The following is a 12,196-nucleotide window of genomic DNA, read 5'->3' on the forward strand; positions in this document are numbered from 1 at the left end:
CCTGTTAAACATATATGGTGACCCAAGTACAAATAAGTGAGGAGTTGGAAAGGACATTTTGTACAAGTCTACCAAAACTTGTAAAATTAGTATTTTTTTCGTACACACCTAACTTACATGTACTTGTTATAGACCACCCATGTAATTACAATTAACAAGTTATGAACCCAAACTAATTAATTAACTTGACTGGTTTCCAAAAAAAAAATGACACAAAACTTGTCAAACATATTTATTGACCTAAGTACAAATAAGTGAGGAACTGGAGAAGACTTTTTGTACAAGTCTACCTAAGTTGACACATGAATATTTTTTCATGATTATCCAATTATGTGTTAATTTATATATAAAATTTATTAATTTTTAACTTTTACTAAAAGGAATCCATGTTTAATTGATGAAATACATTATTTTCTATTTCCACAAAACATATTAACTAAAAAATGCTAATAAATTGTATTTTTGTTTTTATTCTTGTATGTGTTTGATGAGATAACAAGATACATTAATAATACTAATAATACATATAAAAGTCATGAAAAATTGGATATTCTTGAAATTGTGACAAATTTTGCTATTCTTCTTCTCCTTGATCTCAAAGGTCTTCATCATGTTGTCGCTGTTGCAGGTTCTTCTTCTCTCAAGCTTAAAAGAACTCCAAAACTATATTTGTCACTCCTTGTCCTTAGGTGACCTTCACAATATACACAATTGAAAAAATGTCAATGGTTATAATATAAAGGATCACTTTTTCCTTAAACTGTTTATGAACTAATTTTTCAGACAACACATCCATTTTTGAAAAGCTTAATACCTGTGGCAATATAATCAAGAGCAATGTAGCCAAAGGTGCCCATCACCCTTGTAGAAACATGACTCTTGTCACCTTCTGGTCCATTTTTTGTCAACCCATTATTAGAGAGTTTTGGATTATAACTCTGTCATTCACAAAAACAAATTTTAGAAACTCAGGACTAACTAATAAACTTATCTCTAGCTTGTATGATCAATCTTATTTCACTAGAATCAAGTAAAATATTAGAAGTTTTGAGGTCCTGAATATTACGTCAACTTCATTAGTGAAGAAATTTAAGGCCCTTGGCAGCATGAGCAATATTCATAATAAATATCTAAACAGAAATGTGAATGTTGAATTTAAATTTGTCTAACAGAAATTAAATGACAATAACTGTATAATGTGAGATGATTTGCTTACTATAGAAAATTGGTTCATGCAAATCAAAGAAAGAGAAGATTATCTTCTCCATTACATCCTTTGACATCGCTTCCTTGAATAGATTACGAGAAATCGATTTTTGATGCAACCATCTTAAGTATGAGAAATCACATAACATGTAGCCAACTTCAAAGAAAAACGAAAAAAGCTACATAATTTTACTTCTATCTATTTAAGAAAGCATGAAATCTAAAATATGACCTATGAACCTAAGAGACTAGCTAAAACCAGTACAAACAGAACTTAAAACTACACAGGCTTAAAACAACTATGACAAACTATCAACTAATTCATGCACACTTAAAAATAGCAAAAGGTTAATGGAAATAAAAATAACTACTAAAAATTATGCAGAAATTTAAATTTTTCCTCTGTGCCACTTGATAAACTACTCTAGAAGACTACTAAAATGAGTATTTAAAACTGAAACGGGATTAATACCATTAGAATTAACTAGAAACAGCAACTACAAAAATATCAATTTCAACTACTAAAAAACTATTGCAAGTATTTATAAAATTAAAATTCAAATAAAAAAAATCATTTATACTTAGAATTTACTTCTTTAGTCATCCACTCCACCTCCTCATCACTTAATTTCTCACCAAGAATTATCATAACATGTATCAAGTACATTTAAAGGCCCAAGTTCAAAGAATAATGAAGAGACTAATTACCCTCATTGAAGACTACAAATTTTAAACTATTTTTTTAAATCACAACTAACATGCCGCTTATGTCGTTGATTCCAATCCCTTAGCTTTTCACAAACTAATACAGTAACATTAAACAAGTCTTTTGTATCAGGATGGAACTCATGAAAAATGTTTTTTTCACTAATTCCCAACTTTATATATCTGCAAAAAAATTTAATTATAGGCTCAAAGCTAATTTTAGGATATTAAATCAATTTATTTACTGGTATAAATGAAAAACTCCTTTCAGGATTATCATGATAATCCACTTCATTTCCTATGCATTTGTCTCAAAGTTCATCCAATTTTTTCTCAAAATTTTCCCACTATCAGAACTTATACAACCTCGCATAGCCAAGTATTTATAGTTGGAATCTTTAGTTGTCTGTAAAATGAAAATGGGATGTTCTTTCTATAACAATTTTCAATTTTTTCTTTTTTAGGGAGGATAGTGTCAGCAAAAAGTTTTCTGAAACGTTTGTTCTGTTGAACCTATTACCGGTTGAAACTTAGTGGTAATTAATTGGCTTAACTAAACTCCAAAACAAATGACACAAAACATGTCAAACATATATGGTGATCCAAGTACAAATAAGTGAGGAGTTGGAGCAGACTTTTTGTACAAGTTTAACAAAACTTGCAAAATTAATCTTTTTTATACATATAAACTTACATGTACTTGTTATGGACCAACAATGTAATTACAGTTAGCTACTTATGAATCCAAACTATTTAACTTGCTTGACTGGTCTTCAAATAAAATGACACAAGAAAAATGCTTTTGATAGCATGTTTGTCAAACTTGGTCCTGCCACTAAGTATAGTAGAAGCAAAAGCTAAACAACCAAAAATACGTAAATTTGTGAAATCTGGAGGATTGCCATGAAGTAATTCATATGGATATTTTAGTTTTAAAAAGGGATTGGGGAGCCTATTAATGATGTGTGTAGCATGTTTGACAGCAAAGGACCAAAAACAGGTTGGTAGATGGGCTTGAAATAACAATGCTCGACTAACATTTAACAGGTGTTGATGTTTTCTTTCAACAATGTTATTTTGTTGTGGAGTTTCAACACATGTTGTTTCATGAAAAATACCTTTATTTGAAAAAAATCATGTAAAATGAATTCCTTGCCATTGTCAGAACGAAGACGTTGTAATTTGGTATTGAATTGATTTTCTATTTGGAGAATGAATGAGGGCAAAATGGTTTTTACATCAAATTTCAACTTTAAAAGGTGTATCCATGTAAAACAGGTGAAATCATCTACCACTGTCAAAAAATATTTGAAACCATCAATAGAAGATGTGGCAACAGGGCCCCATATATCCACATGAATTAATTCAAAGAATCTAACACTTTTCCTTGTACTATGAAAAAAAGGTAATTTCTTTTGTTTTGCAAAGTGACAGGTATCACAAGGTTGAGTACAATAAAAAAGAATTTCATTATGTATGCTCGATAAATGTTTCAGGATTCTGTTGGATGTATGTCCTAGTCTAAGATGCCATAACATGGGCTTATTTTGAGAGACAATAGTAGCATACTTAGGTACAACACAATCAGTATTAGAATGTGAATCACATGAATCTAAAGCACTTGGATATTGAAGGTAAAATAAGCCACAACGTTGCTTAGCTGCACCAATCATCTGAAATGTTGATTTCTGTATAATGGCACAAGTTTTATCACAAAAAACAACATTGTAGTCAATATAGGAAAGAAGTTTAGGAATGGAAATAAGAGAAGCAACAAAGTTTGGTACATACAAGACGGTTTTAAGGGTTAAATTGCCAATATAAATGGTGCCAAAAAAGGAAGCAATAATAATAGTATTATTAGGCAATTTAATATGTATGGGTGTAATAGGTGTTAAAGAATGGAAAATATTTTTGGATGGACAGATGTGGTCAGTGGCACCACTGTCCAGAATCCAGGGGGAAGAATTGGAAATGCTACTTGAGGAAGAACTAACAGAGGTTTGGGCAGTGTTGACAAAAGCGGAACCAAGGTTTGATTGCTGAAGAAAAGCTAAGAGAGCATGATATCACTAACACAAAAAAGTCTTTTAACGTCCGACATTTTCGACCTTTGATGTCTGCCCAAACACCGACGTCGTATCGGGTGACGTCAAAATAACGTCGGAAAAATAGCAAACATCACTTGACGTCAGTCTTTTAAGAGTCCGACGTTATCCAACGTCGGGGCCAGTAACAACAGACGTCAATTTTCGCGCTGAAATGAGGGAAAGTATATTGATCCTTGGAGAAAGTAAACTGATCAGGCATTTGTGCTTCAACCACTTGAGATTGTTGTGGGGCATGATCAGAATCAGCTTCTACCAAACTAACAGAGGAATTAGATCCGGAGGAGGTAGAGCGTCCAGTCTTTTTATAACCAACAAGAAATCCAATCCGCCAAAAACATGTTTCGATGGTGTGATTGGTTTTCTTGCATTTTTCACAGAATTTAGCGTTTTTGGGTTTATTTGAATTCTGGGGTTTGGAATTTGCAAGGGATGATTTGTTGGAGGAATTAGGTTTAGAAGTGTCATTGGATTGAAAAGAAAACGCAACAACATCTTGAGATGAAGTAGTGACAGGGGTGGGGAGAAATTCTCTTTCATGTTGGAGAATCATGGAAAAAACCTGAACAATAGAGGGCATGGGGTCCATGATCATAACCTGAGAACGTACTTGGGAATAATCATCATTCAATCCTCTGAGAAACCGAATTACACAATCATCCTCCCTTTCTTTGTTCAATTTGGAAATCAAACCACACGAACAAGAAACGGAACAAGTGCAGATAAGAACACACTGATGCAATTCAAGTTCTTTCCATAAAATTTTTAAACGTGTGTAATATTCAAAAACGCTAGGATCACCTTGTTTGCAGTTCAAGATTTGATCTTGAAGATCAGCCACTCGGAATTTGTCAGGATGAGAAAAGCGCCCATTAAGATCGATCCATATATCAAGAGCAGTGTCCATCCACATGACAGACTTTTTGATTGAAGCACTCATAGAGCGTGTCAGCCAAGCCATGACCACGCGATTGCAGCGACGCCATGCATTGTGGAAAGGATTGCTGATAGGAGGGCATGGAAGACTGTCATTGACAAATCGTTCTTTGTTCTTGGTTTCGAGAGCCACCATCATTTCTATTTGCCATTAATGGAAGGTGTTTTCTGTGAGGGGAGATGAAACAAGAACAAGGGTTGGGTTTTCACCCGAGTGGAGATAAAGGGTTTGCCGGATTTAGAAGATGATCCGGAGGATTTTGGCTGGGTTGAGCCATGGTCGATCAAGAAGCATAAAGAAAGAAAGCGGAAACGAAAAAGGATATTACCAAACTGATACCATGTGAGTTTATTGAAAATAACAAAGGGTAATGAGCGGAGAAAAGACGTATAGCTTTCATTGATCAATGCACTTGCAAAAGCAGAAACTTAGTATATATAGAGCTAAGTAACGGTTTTAACAACCCATAACAGAAAGTCAGAGACTACTCTAATAGTTCATGTGCTATTTTCCTGTTTATCTTGTTTACCCATCAGATACCCGTTTACTCGTAGATACTCGCATAACTTCGTCATCAAACTTTATACCCATTCCTGACAATTGATCTAGGAGCCCTTAACACTCATTTAAGTGATCAAAAATAGAAGAATTCTCCCTGTACCTCAAATTCATCAAACAATTTAACAAATACATTTTATTATTGCCCGACTTAGAAGCATACAAAGACTCAATCATCTCCCACAAAGCTCTGGCATGTGTCTCATTAGCAATATGATTATAAACATTATCTTCAACATATTGCCGAATAAAACCACATACCTATTGGTGCTCAAAGTCCCATTCTTCTTCAGACATAGAATCTGACTTCTGTGTAGTAAAGACCAGAAGATGCAATTTCTTGACAAATAATAAATCTTTCATCTTGTCCTTCCACAAATGATAATTTGTACCATTCAAAGCAAACATTTTTGCATTTGCCTTCATCATTCAAACAAGTAAATATAGCCTAACCAAGAGCTCTGATGCCACTCTGATGGGAAAAACAACAACACAAACAATATACCAGAGAATGCAGCGGATATAATTTCCCCTAACTTGCAAGAATCTATGAGGAGCAACAATCAAAGAGCAACAATAATAAATCACCAAAGGCACAAATAAAGGCACCAAGATTTTTAACGTGGAAAACCCCTCAAATCAAGGGTAAAAACCACGAGTCGTCCAGACCAAAAAAATAGCTCCACTATGATCAACCAGAGTACAAAAGAGTCTGAATCCATAGCACAAATTAGTGCCAACACCCAACCAAATAACAAAGCAACAAAGCTTTCAAAATAGAGAAGAACAAGAGAGGAAAACCTATAATATCACTGTTGTAGTGAGAAATTAATATCTCCCAACTCAGACCTCGTATCAATGATCTGACCGATCAGAATGAAGAGCAATGAGTTCCGAACCTGCTGTAAAAATTCCAGCCCGATCCAACGGTGAATGAATCCGCAATGCCGAATTTACGGTTATAGCTCTCTGAAAAACGTGAACAGAATTTTCCCTCTACCTCTACCTCTCCCTCTATATGTTAGAGCTTTCAGTGTGTTCTAACTCTATTGTTCTGCCTCTCTATTTATTTTATAGCCCCCCTCCACTAGGTTAAGTGAGATATGAACTTTTCAAGTTTTGGGCCTTTTCTCCACATAGGAAGGGAGCCCAATACCCAACACCTTACAATGTAATTTTTTATTTTCTTTATCCACAAATGTGTGTTGTGCGGTAATTGTTAATATTATACTAGTTTTTTTAATCTGACAAAAACAAATTAAATTAATGAGATTATTGGATTACCTCAACCCATATACACAATATAAATAAAAGAAAACAAAAATATTAGTGTTTTATGGTTTTCTCTCCATACTAAGCCTACTGTGCATAAACCTTACATTCTCAAATAACACAAAAGTTAAAAACATTACATGCCCATACATACAAAGCAATACCAGACCTTACCACAAAAACATGAAAAAACGGATTTAACATAGAAAATCTCAAGTCACTTTTGGTCCAATACTGATAGTGATTTCTTTCATGTATCAACCAATAGATGCTTCATTCATGCTTGTTTCTTGAATCTCCTACCTAAAAGTCATGTTCCAGCTAGGGATGTCAATGGGGTGGGTAGGGTACGAGTAGTAGCTCCCTCGTACCCTACCCGTTGGATAAATATATGCTCCGTACCTGTACCCATATATGTGCGGGTATCCGGGTACCGGTATATTTTTTTAATATCCATGAATATCCACGGGTACCCGCGAGTATTTACAAAAAGAAACAAATTAATATTTAACAACAAATTTTAAATATAAATTCAAATAAAAGACAATGCATAACATTCATAAATTTCAAACAAAGTCCAAATAACTCATTTAAATAGTGTTAGTTTACAAAGAAATTATTTTTTTAAAACTAATTGATAAAAAAAATAGCACATTCAAAATCAATATATTAATATTTTAATCATATTTTTTTACTTTTTTAAATTTAAATTAGTGTAATAGCGGGTACGAGTATCTACGGGTATGGATACTATGATATTCGTATCCGTCCCGTTAATATGCAGATATAAAAAATACACGTTACCCGCAGGTATCCATTTACAATACCCATTTCCTACCTGTTGCGGGTTTTATCTACAAATACCCACGAGTACGAATTTTTTTGACATCCCTATTTCCAGCACCCCTGTAAGCTACAACATGCATATTACACAACCTACAACTAAACTGCAAGCAAATCCACAATACCTCCATTTGAATTGAACCTACACGCACAAGTATATGAGCACAACTTACTTGATTGAAACATATCATAACTTGATTAACAGATGAGCAAGTTTTAGCCTAAATATGAAGATCTAGAAGACATATTGTTAGAATAGTTTACCCCTTAAGACTCAAAACAACTTATAAATGCATTGTTTGAAGGCAAGTGATCGGGCTAAAACACAAATCAGAGTAAGAGAATGTTATTTTTAGATACTTTGTTGTGATCCAAGCCCAAACCGTTACTTGTGCTAGGGTAAACACTTCCTCCGCATCAATTTTATAATGCCTAAAGATAGATTTATTCCTATGATTCCATATATTCCTTATAACTGCTAACCACATACATCTCCAAACAATATTTTGTTTGTTGTTCAACCCTATAATGTGAAACTGTGAAAAGTGCTCCTTAGCACAGTTTTGGTGAACTGAATTTATCCCAGACCAAATGTCACACTTGTTCCAAATTTGACTAGCCACCGAACAACTAAAAAACAGGTGTGATATTGATTCTTTTATAATTCCGCATATTACACACATTTTGTTTCCTAAGGTCCTTCCTCTCCTAATTAAGTTGTCTTTTGTTGTAACTCTATTGATAAAAACTCGCCAAGCAAAATATTGAGCACTTGGTAATGCTTTGCATTTCCAAACTTTTACAAACTGGTAATTGTCATTCACTCTATTTCCATTACAAAACCTCATATATGCTGACTTTACCGTGTACTTCTTTTATTCAGCTACTTTCATAACCATTCCTCACTCCCATTTCTGTTAGGTGTACACTCTTGTATATCTTTTACAAACCGGTCATTGTTAATATTATACTAGTGAGAGAAGTTAACCACACACATCTCCCAATCTGTCTTTTGATGTAATAATAACTTCAGTTTTAAGTATATAAATAAAATTGATATCGAATATAGTGCAGTTAATTGATTTTACGAAATAATTATAATAGCTTGTGACCCAAGTAGGGATGACAAATAAACTCGCCTTCGTAGGTATTGCTAGAACCCGTACCAATATTGACGAGAAATCCCGACATTGGCTGGGTATGGGTATGGATATGGGGATGTACATATTTGTCTCGTCCCCGTCCTCATACCCGTCAAAATACTATGTAATATAAAAAATTATCTTTTTTACTCTATTATTATTATTATTATTATTATTATTATTATTATTTCATTTGAATAACTATTTTGTTTCGCTAAAACAATTTTTGTTATTTCTAAATCATTGGTTATGTTGATATTTAAAAAGTTTTCTTAGAACTCTAAAGTATTTTTCATTTTATCATACCTTTAATTATATAGTTGTTTTCCTTTGTGTGATCTCATTCAATGGTTTCTCAAATTATTTTTAAGACACACATTTGATAATTTTTATGAGATTGAAAAGATGTTTAGCACCAACAACTGTCAACGACACCAACAGTAGAATCACCACCAAAGCCACCAAATTTGTGCTGAGGGACAATTACAATCACCATTCAATGAATCAATTCCAAATATAAGGTTTCACACACAAGTTTCTACAGTTAGATACAAAAGGACTTTTAAAGGAGGATTAACGAGACATGATGAGCTAGTACATCTTCTCGAACTAAATCACAGATAATCATGAGTCTAACTAAAGGGATTCAAACTACTTTCAACTTAAAAAGGACAATAAATTTATTTTTATTTATATTCAACTTTCTAATTTTTATTTAATATAGAACATAATTTGCTACTTCAATCCTTAAACTAATAATATATATATATATATATATATATATATATATATATATTCATCAATTTGTTTAAATTTGGTAGAATTATTATAGTTCATCAATCGGCAACTATAATGAATCATCAATTATAATTTATATATATCCCATGCAGGAGTGATGAATACTACAACTACACCCACAAATAGAATATATATATATATATATATATATATATATATATATATATATATATATATATACTTGAAATAGTTGTTATAGATTAAGAGTTTATTAAGTTTGACTTTAATAGTTAAAACTCGTCAAATTATACAAGGCTGGATAGTTGGTCAAACTTTGAATTCATCCCTCCGATTATCATGAGAATGGAAATTAAAAGAAAGAAGTTAAGAATTGAAATATGACTTAATGAAACGAACTTAAACTTACAGTAAGTTAAAAATAAAAAATACAAGGTTGCAAGGTGTCAAATTAGTCCATGACAGTAGCAATAAGAAACTCTTTGTCTTACTTTCTTTTCTATTTTATGTTTTCACTATAATTTTAATAGTTGATATTAGAATCCTCTTGAGTAGAATGAATTATGAAACATCTACGATCTTGAAATGCAAAGGATCTTTCTAAGATAACTAGTGTTACATGCTCTATATGTCTAAGAGGAGCAAACCTTGATAAGACAAGGTCATGTTGTTAAAGGAGTTTTGCTAGTGAATCAAAATGATATAAGAAGGATAAAGAAAAATTAAGTAGAACAACCATAAAATAAATAATACAAGAAAAATAATGGTAAGAAAGACATACAACGATTGGAGCAGCCCCACATCGCCACTTGTTTACAGGATTCTTTAGGTTATTTATAGTTGCCAAATACTCATTGAAACCAACGACCAATATATGCTAGCAGATGTGTCCAAGGACCTGCAATGATATCAAAAGTTATTAACAAAAGTGGGAATGGGAAACACTTTCAGATGATATTGACTAGAAGAGCTAATAAAGAAAGGGACATGATACTTGGTTATCTCATGGTTATATCCTGGTATAGTTGTCTACGACTATTTGCTACTTCATGTATGACTGTTAGACAACAAGATTATGCTCAGCTTCTGTCATAAATTAAAAGGTTTAAGAGACACTTAAACTCTCCCTAAAACATGAATATCTTAAATTTAAAACCCAAACATCGGACCTTGAAGCTTTAAAAAAAAGGGAATATTTAATTATCTATATCAATTAAGAATGAAGATTGATTATTGGTAGTCTTTTTTTCTTCTTTTTAACCTTCTTATCTATATGTTATTTTTTACTTCTTTTTCTGCATGCCAATTCATTGATAAATAAGTTGAATTATATATGTAATTATGCATTTTATAGTTATATCAATTAAAGAGTACACTAAACTCATACAGCTGAAACATTACTCATTCAGTTAGTTAGTACTAAGTAGTTATCAGCTATAAAATTTTGAAGGAATCCTCTCCTTTAAGTTCTGATTTTAAGCAATAACATACTTGAATGGTGTAACAGGGCCCAAAATTGCTCGCAAACTAACAGAGACCCAAAATTCTAGAACGGCTAAAGCAATTAAAAAACTCATACTTTCTCCCTCCATTCCTTAACAATTGTGTTCTAAGGTTCTCTCTAAGTTTCAAACATTTTGCCAAGTGAGTACCAACAACTGCATTTACTCTTATTTGAAAAAAAAATGAATAATACTATGAAACAGTAGTGAAGGAGATACATACTCTCATTTGAAAAAACAGTAGTGATATTTCACAAATCATAAATCATGTATTATTATAATGGTAGGGTGTGGGAAAACCACTTTTATTCTTACTTTCACATTTCACATTGTTGGTGGAATCACAATTAGAAACTCACAGTATAGTCCCAAAGAAAAAGGTATTTTAAATCATGAAGTATTCCATAATTTTGCCCTGTTCCTAAATAAATAAGTGAAGAAACAGATCACAAAAGAAAATGATATGCTTGAGGAATTTTCCAGCACCTGTTATTAATCCTCCAATTCCTATCCCTACAACCAAAGCAACAATTTCCTCTCCCGAGTCTCTGCAGATCTCAGGGCCCGTTTTCTCGTAATGAATCTACATGCAGAAAATGAAATTTCTTTAGCATATCTTATAATCAGTATCTAACAATGACAAGCTATGCCTATTGGTTCCTTAAACAATGTAAGAACAACCAATCGCAGTCTTTCCTTTATGAAAACCACAAACTAAAGACGCGAGGTATATGAAAAGAATTAAGATGAGTAGTGGAAAGGTACCAAATGCTAGAAAAAGTGTGTTGACCAATTATGGAAACCAAAAATCAAGATGGAAATAAACATAAATTATGGAAATCGAAAGAATTAGGCAAAGAACTGAGATAGGGCATGAGAAAGAGAGAAACTGAAATCAAATAAAAAAATCGAGGGCAACAACGCACAATCGGAATGAGATCTTCAAAATGGGACTGAGACGAAATTATAAAGATGAAATCAAAAGAGAAATATCGTCAAACACGGAGTGAAAGGGAGAATGGTGGAAGGCACGCAGAGAAGAGTGAAAGCTACTTCATCTTCCTCGTAGGTACACAATCAGAAAGAGAGAAAAGCTGAATAGTCAAAGTGAAAAAAATTTTGAAGTTACGAAAAATGAGAAAGTTACGAAAAATGAGAAATGAAAAA

At 32.7% G+C, this 12,196-nt stretch overlaps 1 long non-coding RNA gene and 1 pseudogene across 2 annotated transcripts; both read right to left on the minus strand.

Annotated features, from left to right (window-relative positions):
• Window positions 1-430: 430 nt before the first annotated feature.
• LOC146887238 (uncharacterized) lies at window positions 431-12,196 on the minus strand. 2 transcript variants are annotated; one of them, XR_014994298.1, is made up of 5 exons: window positions 11,956-12,196; window positions 11,516-11,612; window positions 10,309-10,425; window positions 815-938; window positions 431-694 (listed from the first exon to the last, which is right to left on the minus strand). It is a non-coding gene; the product is annotated as an uncharacterized LOC146887238 (long non-coding RNA). The 2 variants fall into 2 exon arrangements; XR_014994299.1 differs by lacking the exon at window positions 11,956-12,196 and adding an exon at window positions 11,795-11,947.
• Window positions 3,362-5,765, minus strand: LOC146887239 (uncharacterized; annotated as a pseudogene).

Source organism: Vigna unguiculata, chromosome 4, assembly GCF_037176805.1.
Source record: "Vigna unguiculata cultivar grain cowpea cultivar isolate G323 ecotype 2 chromosome 4, ASM3717680v1, whole genome shotgun sequence".
In the NCBI taxonomy this organism is placed as follows: Eukaryota; Viridiplantae; Streptophyta; class Magnoliopsida; order Fabales; family Fabaceae; genus Vigna; species Vigna unguiculata.